This window comes from Camelus bactrianus, chromosome 11, assembly GCF_048773025.1.
Source record: "Camelus bactrianus isolate YW-2024 breed Bactrian camel chromosome 11, ASM4877302v1, whole genome shotgun sequence".
NCBI classification, from domain to species: domain Eukaryota; kingdom Metazoa; phylum Chordata; class Mammalia; order Artiodactyla; family Camelidae; genus Camelus; species Camelus bactrianus.
Genome location: NC_133549.1, coordinates 28,177,004 through 28,189,559, shown reverse-complemented (window position 1 = coordinate 28,189,559; position 12,556 = coordinate 28,177,004). Strand labels below are relative to the sequence as shown.

General features: G+C 43.8%; 1 non-coding gene across 1 annotated transcript; it reads left to right on the top strand.

The window, feature by feature from the left end:
- The first annotated feature begins 5,502 nt into the window (after positions 1–5,502).
- Positions 5,503–5,575, top strand: TRNAP-AGG (transfer RNA proline (anticodon AGG)). The gene has a single exon. It is a non-coding gene; the product is annotated as a tRNA-Pro (tRNA).
- The last annotated feature ends 6,981 nt before the right edge of the window (positions 5,576–12,556 follow it).

Sequence of the window (12,556 nt, the reverse complement as noted above, 5' to 3'; positions counted from 1 at the left end):
CTGTCCTTTTAAAGCCAATTTATAGTGGTAGCTAATCGTGATAGATGTCACAACTGTCTTTTGCTTCTGGGTGGGAATTTGACTAGGAAGAGGCATGAAGGAACAATTTGGGGGCTGAAAATGCTCTATTTCATAATCTGAGTGACCGCCGTGTGGATGGATGGACCCCTGTGTGAAACACCATCCCTGTACACTTAGGATTTGTGCAGTTTTCTGTTTGTGTTATAACTCAGCGGGATCTCTGCCTGTTTGGTGGGGGGTGGTACCAAGATGGGGGAGACACTTTAAATACCTAGCAACATAAAGAGAGGGGAATAAAGCCTTGTATTTTATTTTATAAAAGTCCTCAGACCTTCCTTCAGAATGCCTCTGCCCCCAGATCCCCTCTCCCTGTGCCCACCCTGCCCTCCAGGCTCTCTGCCTTTAGAATCTGTAGCACCTGCACCCAAGCCCACATGCCAGGTAGATGTGGTCATGAAAAATGGGCAAAGGGAAGTTTACAGGCAATCTGATGAGCAGCAAAGTACAAGAACAACAACAAGATATACAGTGTGTGTGTATGTGTGTGTGTGAGGGGGTGTGTGGAATGCAGGTTGAGGGTCAGCACAGGTGAACTTGTTTCTGGCAAATGAGTCAGTCAATATAGGACATTCTTTTAGTTGAGTGAATGTCATCAGTACTCATGGAAATTAAAAAGAGCCAATGCTTCTTATCGATGCTTAACATCCCCCACCCCTTCACACACACCCATATTTTGGATATTCTTTTTCTTTAATTCCTCCTACTATAATCAGGGATCTCTCTGACCACGTTCTCTGTAACATGCTTGTTCCCAGTAGAATCCCCAGCTTTCCTCTGCTTGCTGTATTTGTGAGGTCATGTACACGGACCTGAGGATCAGGAGCCTGGACATTTCTGTGGAAGTCATCAAAACAAATGCCTGCCTTGGCACAAACAAATATGTTTAAGGACTCAGGTTTCCACATGACCTACAACATTGCTGAGAGTGGGGAGGAAATGGAGAAGGTTTCCCTTGGACATACGACTAAGTAAAAATCTAGCAACTTGGTCCTTACGGCGGTCGCACGGATATGATCACGGTTTAAACTTCCTGACACCTTTCTGAGCCTCGTGGAGCATAGTGGAAGATGGTCTTTAATCAGGACTCTCCTCCCGACCGTCTCCTCCACGTTTATCAAAAGCAACACCAGCAGGGAGATGATCAATCGCCTCAAACTGTTTTTAGGCTCATCTCTTCCCTAGAAGAAAGAGAAGAGTTGTTTCAATTCACACCACACACCGCTTTATGAATATGATTTCAGTCATGATTTCCTATGTGCCTGTGTCAAAGAAAGAGTGGAAATAAAGAACAAAACCAATAAAAACCAAACCAAAAGCACATGTCCTGGAGGGGCGCACACCAGGCGAACAATGGCTGTTAAACAGATGAATCTACCGAATGTAAAATATTCCACCACGCTGTGGCAGCTTTGAAATGCTACACTTTCTAGCGTTCATCTGTTAATCATCTGAGGGGACTTCCTCGGCTCAGCAGAAGGGACAGTCTTCTCTTTCTACGTTCACACAATGGGCAGAGTGGGCAACTCAGCCCTCGAAGGGACACGTAGGGTGGAAAAACAGCCTGCAAACCACTATGCGAGGAAGGAAACAAAGAAAGAATCAGAAAAAGAGAGACAGTGAGAGTGAGCTATTTTTACCGCCCTTCACTTCCAACTGAAAACTCACTGAATATATTTTCCAGCATGTAAGCTTTTCTTTGAGTCAGTTTCCAGATAAGTCATAAAGCTATAATCATATTAATGATTAATGACACCAGGGAGGCAAAGTGACATAATGAGAAGATTTAAAGTTCTTCACAAAAATATTTAAAGATTCTCTTAGGAAATCCACTGACTTTAAATGGTATTTTTGAAAGTAAAGAAACCATCAACAGCCCTAAATTTAAAACCATAGATAAAAATGCCTCCCCCACCATTATTCTAGTCAATTCCTATAAGCCAGGGTCATTCCAGATATCTAGGAGTTAGAAATACGGTTTGCTAGACAAGAATAGTAACTCCAGCTAGAGAGACTATGTGAATCTCATACCATATGACACTTCCAGGGCACATCGCGTGAAGGTGAAATACACTAGAGGCCCACGCCTGTGTGCTATGCATTTATCCCTTCGCAAGCAACAGGGTCTACCATGACGGGGACCAGCGCAAGTGGCCAAGAAGTCGGGTGGGGGACCCTGGCTGTCAGATTACCTCCGAGGAAGACCTTTGTGCTATTGGAGGGAGATGGACGAGGATGTCCACAAGGGCCGTGAGGTTGCCCTTTGCACGATTCAAGCAGAAGCTAGAAGGCCCCTTTATGGACATGATGGGCCAGACCAGTGCTTCTCCAACTTGACTGCATGACAGAATCACCTGGGGGAGCTTTAAAATCATTCCTATTTACTGGCTGCCTCTACCTGGGATGAGACTCAGGCATCTGCATTTTTAAAGCTCCCTAGGTGACCGGAATCACCCAGGGGCTAGGTCAGTGCTTGAGAGCCCTGGTGGACAAGTGTTTCTCAAATTTTATGTGAGCACGCATCACCTGGGCATGTATTGAAATGCAGATTTGGCCTCAGTGGGCCTGGGGTGGGGCCTGAGAGTCTGCCTTTCTAACAAGCTCCAGGTGTCAAGTCAGGAAGGCTGCAAGGAGGAGGTGACTGAGCTAAAAGATGAGTGTGTAGACCAGGGGAAGGGGTAGGGATCAGTGTGAGCCATGGTGGCAGCTTGAGGCCTTTGGGTGGGGGACTAGGGGGCACCAGGAGAGAAGTGGTTGAGCCCCACGGAGAGATGGGAGCAGGACCAACAGAGACACGTGGGTAAGATGAAATCTGACTTGCTTCCGAATCCATGGTATCTATTAGGCCTTCATTTAGGTTAGAGGCAGAGTGCTACCATGGGAGGGCAGAGAAGGAAAATCTCCCCCACTCACCTCCAGGGGGATCACCGTTAGCAATTCAGGGCTGGCCTCAGCTCACAAAAAGCCCAGCACCTAAGCAGGCTCATCCTTATTAGAAAACCGGTTCAGAAGTGTCTGTGGTCCTGAAGCACGGCCCCAGCTCTCTGCTCCCACTTCAGCAGATACCTCCGTCTGGTTCCTCCATCCCTAGGATGGCCAGCCTTCCCAGTTTCCTTGCAGCTGAGGAGTGTCAGGATTTGAGACCTTCAGCATTAAAGGTGGAAAGTCCTGGCAGACTGGGACATGTTGATCACCCTCCTCGCCACATCCCCTTGGGCTGCCTCTGACGTCGGCCGCAGCTGTTGGGGAGAGTTCCTGCTTGAGCTGATCGTGCCTCACCTCCAGGGCGGGTGCATCTCTCGTTTCTGTCATTAGGCTCTCTCTTATGCCCTCGACGTCCAGAAAGGTGGGGAAGTTAATTCTCTGAATGGATGAATGGCCTAGTCTTCCTTCCTTTGGAGAACCAGCTCTGAGACACATTCTAGCTGGTTTCTCAGGGCACTGCAGTGGGATGAGCCCCGGGGGCCTGCGGCAGTAACTGCTTAGGAGGAAGACAGAGGGTTTTGTCACCAAGCTGCTGACTTTGCAGGGACTTGGACCAAGGCCATCCTCTGGAGATGGGAGAGTCTTCCTGCGATCAGACATCACTTCCATTTGTCGACACAAGTGGAAGGCAGCTTCTGGAGCGCAGCAGCACCCTCTCCCTGCTCGACCCCCTCCCCAGGGCTCAGCCGCATTGAAAATTCAGTCACTGTCATGAGCAAACCCCTCCGAGCAGACACAATCCCATCGGTCTCTCCCGACTTGCAAAGGTGTTTAAGATCTCTAAATATTTTAAAGGTGGCTACGAGAATTGGATTCTTTTCTTAGTGGTGACTTGATGAATAAATGATGCCCTAATTTCAGTTTAATTATTGTCTAATGCTCTCTAATTCATTTCAGATGGGTGTTTAACTTCTTTCCAACTTGACAACCTTTCAGGCAAAACTGATCAAAAAACCCGGAGCTTCCTTTACATAGGAATGGATTAGTTGTCTCTTGATATCAATGAAAGAAAAAATAGCTGTTCAAATCCCTAATATTTTCTGGCACTTGGTAACTTTAAACCCCATCCAATACACATCTTTAAAAAAAATATTTTAAGTCAGGGAGGGATTCTGTGCTTGGAGTCTGAGATTTTGTTCTGCCAAGTTTGAGCATGGAGCAGATTTTTACGGTTGAATTATAAGCCCCTGAAAATAGGTTTATTATGGAAGTGTGAACACACAACTATAGCCGAGAGCAACATGAATGGCCCTGTTATCATAATGCATAGATCCTCTCCTTTGTGCTGAGTTGGCAAAGCAAGACACCTGCTTTGGCCTTTATGCTAATACGTGTCAGTGTCAGTTAACAGCTTGTGTCCCTCTTAGAAAGATGCCCCAAAGTTTTTAGTAATCCTTGCATTGCTTGGGTCCCCTATGTCTCCATCTCAGGAATTAATTTATCGCATATATCGCAAGTGACATTGGAAGTACATTCTCTCGTGGAAGGAGAAGTGGGGGATTTGGTGAAGGCTTGCGTTAGTGGTGGCTGTGTTGATTGCATGGCTATATAAGCTATGGATCAAGTTTGTCACCAGACAGGACAGGTGTAAATCCCCCAGGCACGTTCCTCGGGGCTGGGAAATTATACATGATGCATACAGGAGGAATCTCAGTTCGAGATCCTATCACTTGCCCAGAGTTCAAATGCTCAACTTTTTATTTTTTGGCATCTAAAGTTTTCCTTAAGAAGCCTACATGTTTATTTTCTGGTATTGTTTTTTAAACTACAAAGTAAAACATTTGGAATTCTATTGCGTGAAACTCAAGAGTTTCCATAACAGAATTAAAATTACATTCAGCCTCAGGGTTCATCTCCGTTGTCATTGGCTGGAAAAGGCAGCCCCAATTATGGGAGCCGGCTCTCAGACGCTTGGTCTCCGGGTGGAAGATCCGAAACACCAGACCTGCCTTAAACACGTGCTTAAGTAAGCCTTACGGAAAAGTCTGACATTCGTCAACTCAGCGCAGTCTCATCAGGGAGCTGGAATCCTACCACCTAGAACATTTGATTAATTACATCTTGGTTTCTTACCTTCTCCTCCACCCCTCCCTAGTCTCTAGCCCAGAAACACTCAAGAGCGTAAGAACTCCTGGCATTTATCAAGCGCTTGCTGTATACTAGGCACTACTGTAAGCACTTTCTATGTAGTAATTCAGAAAATCCTCCCACCAACACTAGAAGTAGGTACTGTTATTTCTCCCATTGCTGCAGACGAGGAAGAAAGCTTAGCAGCTGAGCAGCAATGTTAGGAACTCTGGCTCTGCCGACAGCCCTCCCCAGGTTTGCACCTCAGCTCTGCCAGCTAACAGTTGTGAGAACTTAGGCAAATAAGTTGTTAGGCTTTCTGTGCGTCAATTGCCATTAAAACGTTCTTTCTCTAAAATGGGAATAACAGGGGGAGGGTATAGCTCAGTGGTAGAGTGCATGCTTAGGGTGCAGGAGGTCCTGGGTTCAATCCCCAGCACTTCCATTTAAATAAAATAAATAAATAAAACCGAATTGCCTCCACCCCCAAGACAAAATAAAATGGGGATAACAACGTGAAGTTATAGTTAAGGATTCTTGAGATTAAATATATCTCTTTTATGACACTAGAGAATCCTATTGCTAAACACATTTTTAAAGCATCCTTTTCAGTTTATTGTCCATGAGTTTAGGCTTTCATACTCTTCTTCAAACATCATGACATATACCTCTAAGGGGTCATGGTGTACCTGTGTGGGTGCCCAGCATGGAAGTGAGGAGTGGAGGTGAGGAATGGAAGGAGAGAGGAACCAAGAGCAAGATGGTCTTTCTCCTTTTGAGAGCAAGAGCTGCAAAGACTACGTAAACCCGAAGTTGCCTGCAAGTGAAGCCAACATGGAGGGAAACAAAGGCAAGAAAGAAAAAGAGTAAAAAACCAAGCCCCCAAGGATGTCATTCTAGCATTTTGATCCAGCCCTACCTGAAGCAGGCCCCACAGCTACATGAACCATAATTCCCATCCCTGCCTGCCTCATTTGAATTCAGTTTCTGTTCCATGAAATTAAAAAAAAAAATACAATCTACAGATGGAAGAAGTTAACTGTGTGTGATCCCCAGCATGTAGACTCCAGGCCAGTTGGAACCAGAAGGTAGATGATTGAGATTCCCAAAACATCACCCTGTTATCTCAACATCAACCAGTCAGAAGGATGTCCACAAGCTGATTGCACACCCTACAACTTCACTCCTTTAGAAATCCTTCCCTGAAAGCTACTGGGGAGTTCACATTTTTTGAGTATGAGCTTCCCGTTCTCCTTGCTTGGCTCCACATTGGGTGCCTTGCAATAAAAGCTGTACTGTCCTTCACTGACCCTACAAAAATCTAAAATAATATCTTACCTTATATCCCCTCACCTCTTCTCTTCCATAATTCAAACCTAATTGGAGAAACAACACAGTACCTAGCCACCCATTCTTCTTTCCTTCTGTCCGTCCATCTATGCATCCATCCTTCCATTTATTCATTCATTCAACAAACATTTGCTGAGCACTTAGTTAGAGCCAGATGAGAAAGAACAGAGATGAGCGAGACACGTGTTTGTTCCTTATGGAGCACCAGGCACACTCACAAAACTGCAAACCCAGTAAAACGGCTACTGTTTCATACGAATGAACAGTTACAAAGGTAGTCTTATGAATGGAAGGGTGTGACTTTGGAGGAAATTTCTTAATATCTCCATGTATCATTTTTTTAAGGTTTCTTAAAATATTGTGGAGGTTATAGTTTAGGTTTGAACAAAGTTCCCACCTTTTCCTTTTATCCCCTGAGCTGAATGATGATGTTCATTTTGAAGGAAGAAATGAATTCTCAAACCTCAGGCGGCCCCTCCACACACACACACATCTTTTGCGCGGTCTGCAAAAGACTCCAGCCTGAGGTCAGGGAAGAAAAGTGGCAAGTGTGCTCAATATTTAAATGATTTGAAAACCCCTGTTACCTTCTGCTACAGAGATGGGGATTTATCTCCTGGTGAGATGGAGGATTCCTTTCTCAAGAGCTCCTCGTAGAAATCCTTCAGTCCCTTTCTGTGAGTGTCCTTTAAACACAGGTGGAGACCCATCATCAAATAGATGTTCTTTAAAACATGCGCTTAAAAGACTGAGGAAGAGACTGACTTGCCAAGCTGATAAATTATTTTCCAGTCAATTCTCTCTAGTTCGCGTACCTAAATCTTAGCACAAAAGTGATCCAACAGAATGTAAATTTATTAGGAATGCATCCTCGATTTGTTTTCATTTGAGATTACTGCGGGCTTATTTATTTATTTTGCAAATAAACTATGAAAACCTCTAATGTGCATTATTATTTGGTAACAAGATTTGATTTAGAATTCACATGGAACATCATAGTTTATCAAAGGAAATGTCACATCAGAATCTTTTGTGTTGTTTGTGTGAAATGTTCAAAGTAATTACAAATGTGACAAAATCTAAATTGTACATTTAAGAAGGAAATCGTGCTAAAATTTCTCACTTGATGTTCAGATAATATGAGCAGCTTATAAGCCTCTGAGTTTTGTTCTCTGTATTGTAAATAATATTAGCAGCATCCTCAAGTCGCCGATTATTTGTAAAACACAGATGAAAAATATGGTGGGGTTTTTTTTTAAATAAAGTTACACTTTTTAGTTTTGTTCTTCAAGTCAGTATTGCTTTTACACATGCTTCACATCTTTTATCAAATATCATGTATTTTTCAGAGCCAATCACACATATGATCACATTTCAACACAGGGATGTCAATCACATATTCTGGGGGGATGAGAGTAGAGAGAACTTTCTTTTTGGTGGTGATTAAAGATGAGGGACAGGAGATCCATCAGTCCCTTTTAAGACAAATGTTTTAGAGAGAGATGGGGGTAGAAATAGGTGGTTATTAAAAAGGAAAAGCTCTCTTCCTTCTCCCCTCTCTCTCCCCCACAGCACCGCTTTCTCCTCATCTACTCTACAATCCAGGGCTCAACTCTTCCAGCTGAGGGCACGTCCCCAGCCCTCCATTCCCTGCATAAAAGGGAGGAGAAGCTCTTCTCCTTTGGATCTTAGGCTCCAAGTGTTTGCTCAAAGGGACAGTGTCGAGGTCAAAATAGGAAAGAGATGCCACCTGGTAGCACTTTCCAAAAAGCCAGGTACTGTTGGTATTTTGACCCTGAGTGGCCGCAGCATTGAGGCCTTGAAAGCAGCTCTTCTCAAGCTTGAATGTGCAGAAGAGTCACCTGGGGGTCTTGTTAAATGAAGATTCTGATTGAGAAGGTCTAAGATGGGACCTGAGGTTCAACATTTCCAACAAGCTCCCGGGTGATGTGGTTGCTGTTGTTCTGAGTAGCGAGGTTCTAAAGAACACTGAGTCTTGAATGAAGCATCGAGACATTAAGAAAAAAGTGTGTGTGTGTGTGTGTGTGTGTGTGTGTGTGTGTGTGTGTGTGTGTTGGAAATGACCTCCGTAGACTTGGCCAGGCCTTTGCCAACTCAGCCCACTTGCTCTGATGAATAACCAAAACATCCCAAGTCCTTGTGGAGTGCTAAACCCTTTCAGATACTATTACTGCAATCCCCATTTTACAAATGAGGCACAGAGGTTAAGGTTCTTGTCCAGGGTCATAAAGCTAACAACAGAGGTCGGACTTTTGGGACCCAGCCTAACAGAATTTCTCCTACCTGCCCTGAATCATGAGGCTACACTGCCTCCAAAAATGGGTTTCAAGCTCTTTCCTTTGTCAGGACCTTTGCATATGCTGTTCCCTCTGCTAAGAATGACCTTCCCCACATTTTGCCTAACCTCTCACCCTTGAGATCTCAGCTGAAATATCACTTAGAGAGGCTTTCTCTGACTCTTCTCTTATTTCAAATTAAACATGTCCTGCTTTTTTTTTTCCCACAGCATCTCATTGCTTTCCCTCATAGGAATGCTCACAATTTTCAATTATGTGGTTATTAGTGTTAATTTGCTTTCGTATTTATTTCCCTCACAAAACCACAAGCTCTAGGAAGCTGGGGACTGTTTATTTCACCAGCCCCTAGCACAATGTCTAGAACAAAATAAGGGCTCTCTAATTACTTGACTAACGGAGTGACAGATTCACCAAGTGAATGAATGAATGAATGAATGAATGAAGTGAATTTACATCCTGCAAATAACTACTAAGCCACTAGAGGGCAAGTATACTCATCACACTGACGGTTTTAAGTGTACCACATATGGTTGACATAACCAAGAAAATAAATTCAAATGGTATTGCACGTGTGCCATTGGCCATAAAATAGGTGGAATAAAAAAACTCATCTAAATTACATTAAAGAATGAGAGTATGGGTTTCAGAAGTCCACTCATTTCTAACTTTCTGATACAGTCCTGACCAGACGTTTTTTAAAAGTCTGAGATGATTTTCAGGTTTTCAGAGCACATATCTACTTTTAATTCCTGTCAATCCTGCCCCAGACTTAACAGTGTGTTTTTATCCCCAGGAGTGCAGGGAACCTGGGGAAGCTGATGCCCTGGGAGAGGGGCAGGTCTAGTTTGTTACGGGATTTGGTCCCTGGATACGGCTCCACAGTGAGTCATCAGGACGTCCAGCATGATGTGAGGACGGATCGTTGTCATGGCTTGAGTTCCCCAAGAAACAGACCCTGACACAAGTTTTCTGGACAAGCTGTCTGTTGAGAAATGAAGCAGAGCTGTGAAGGCAACTCTGAAGTGTGTGTTACCTGGCCAGTGACCACTGTGGATGCCCGAAGCTCAGTCTCATGGGGAGATTTGGGGAAGCATCACGGTCCCTCTTCAGTTATTCCACCCAAAGGATCGGGAGCTCAGACACTCTCACACAACTCCACTCAGGGCGACACTAATCCTCAGGCCCTTCCAGCCTGCCTGGAACACCCTTCATTTGCAAGAGGGCCCCCGAGCAGAGGTACAGGCAGTGGCACACTCAGGGGTTAAAGCCCAGGGGAGCTGGTAGCACACTGATGCCTCCTGCATCACCCATTCTGATTCACAACCCAGTTGAGAGCAAGAATCTTGGAGCAGATGGGCCACGAGTCTGACTCAGAATTTATGTCTTTACTACCTCAAACCCCTAAGTACCTCTGACGCCTCCCAAAGCCACTGAGACAAAGGAAATGTTAAGGCCTAGAGTGGTCCCCATCCCAACTTCCACCATTAATGCGGACATTCGCTATCCAAAAAGAAGCCTGCTTTGTCACTGCCACTGTCCCTTAATTTCCAGAATTCTGAGATGACTTCTCTCCTAAGTACCCATACTTTTTGTGTATGTCTTCCATCCTGTGTGATCTTGGACTTGGGTCTAAATTTTTCCAGCCCTTTATTGCTCTGCCCATGGAAGGAGAGCGAGGACACCCTTACCCTGTCTATTTCACAAGGATGTTATGAGTAGAGACGAGATAGTATCTGAAAACCACTTTGAGCTCTGAAGAAAAGTGCTCCTATGAGCTATATAAATATAAGTTATTACACAGTATTATTTTAACCTGGCCCAAGTTTAGATTAGTTGTATGAATCATTCATCAACCTTTACTTTGTATAATTAAAAACGTGTGGTTCTTGGAATGTTTCTTTGGGAGGCAAGTTAATGTGGCCGGACTAGGATTGGCAAGCTCTTAGAAGTCAAAGACTTCTGGTCTAAAGACAGATGCATTGATCGATGGGGAAAATTCTGTTATCAGTTCTCATTTCGAGATATGCTCAGTCAGCTTTTTTAGGAATCTAGGATTCATATTTTTCCTTATTGGCCTTTTAATATCACCGGCACTTCTGTGGCATATCAGAAGGTATTCAAGAACTGTCTCCAGTTCTTCACGTTTACACCCAAGTAAATCTACGCAATGTATTTGCTGCCAAGGCTTTCTTCTTGCACGAACATGTCAGTGTCAACCGGCCCTGGGAGGCTAACTCAATAATTCACTCCTTTGGGCGGCACGGCGGACTCCCCATTTGGGTTCCTCTCCACATGTCAACGTGCCTGATTTAAAAATGTCCCCTCCTTAATATGAATGGTATTGACCACAGCAGTGCATGAAGGAATGTACCAGCTGGACAGTTAGTTCTATGAGTCTGTGTGCTTCTTGGTAGCAGTGGGGAAGCTTCCCTCGTGTCTGTGTCTCCGCCATGACGCCCAGCACAGCACCCGGCATTCAATGGGCACTCAACAATTGTTAATTGTTAATTGAATGAGTGAATGCTAATAAAGAGAGAAAAAAAGAGAAATAAAAACACAATGAACCACTGAACCCAGGGATATCATTAGCTATGGCCGCCCCATGTGTTAGTTATTAGCTATTAGTTATGTGGGTGGTCTGGGAGAGATGGACTAATTCTTCTGTTGGCCACAGTGGTGTCAAACAGTATATTAACTATTGGGAACAAGGGTGTTGACTGGATTTCTGCTGTGCATTAAACCTCCCCTAGTGTCTCCAATGAATTAGACATATGTCCCAGGGGCCCAAGCTATTCCCAGCTTGCAACTTACACAGTGGAAGTATCTGGTGGGTCAAAAGGATGTCAGGTAAGGTCTGCAGGGAGTGTCCACTCCTGCACAAATACACCAGGAAGCAAATTGTTCACAAATCCCACCCAAGTATCCCTAAGGACTGGGTTGTCAGATCACAGGGAGCGAGGGTAATTGACACCTTATAAGGAGCATAGAAATTGTGCCCCTACAATTCTGCTATCTACTTCCGTTTAAAGCATCATCACAATATTTCTGCCATGATCACGGGCGCTTATGATTAAGGTGTTACTGACAACACACACTCGAACTCTAACACAAATAAACCAAAGTGAACACATGAACAAGATCTGTAATCATCTCTATCACAGATGAATTAATATCTATAATAATCTCTAGTTTTATTTTTGTCCATTAATCATGTAGCATTTACCCACTTTTTAAACAATTATATTTCCCTTAAGTTTTAACTTTAACCATTTCTTCTTTGTTTCAGGTGGGAAACATGTTGCCCACTTCCTAGATCCAAGCTTAAATCAACTTGCACTATTTTTTTTTTTTATTTCAAGATTTAGGGTTTTTTTATTCTCTCCTAAATTGTTAAGTGGCTCATGGTTTTAAAAGAAACCAGCCAACTATAAAAGGTCCTTTAAACTTCTAGGACATCAGTTCACTTTTTCAGGAGAGCATTTTGAAGAGATGGGGTAAATGAAGTAGAAACATTCAGATTAAATTTCCTTTGAAATCCGTGGGTTTTAAAATTAAGGGAAAGTGATTGGCAAAACATGTTTTGGTTTTTGCCGAAACTGAAATGTCTGAAAAATAGTTCAAGATGTTCTTCCACACCCCAACCACATCCATCTGGGGCCATCCATCTCTAGTTTACATCTAGTTTTGTACATCCACTATGCAGAGAACATAGCTCCTTACTGCAACCAGGGGGCCACCATATTTTTCTAAGGGAGAAG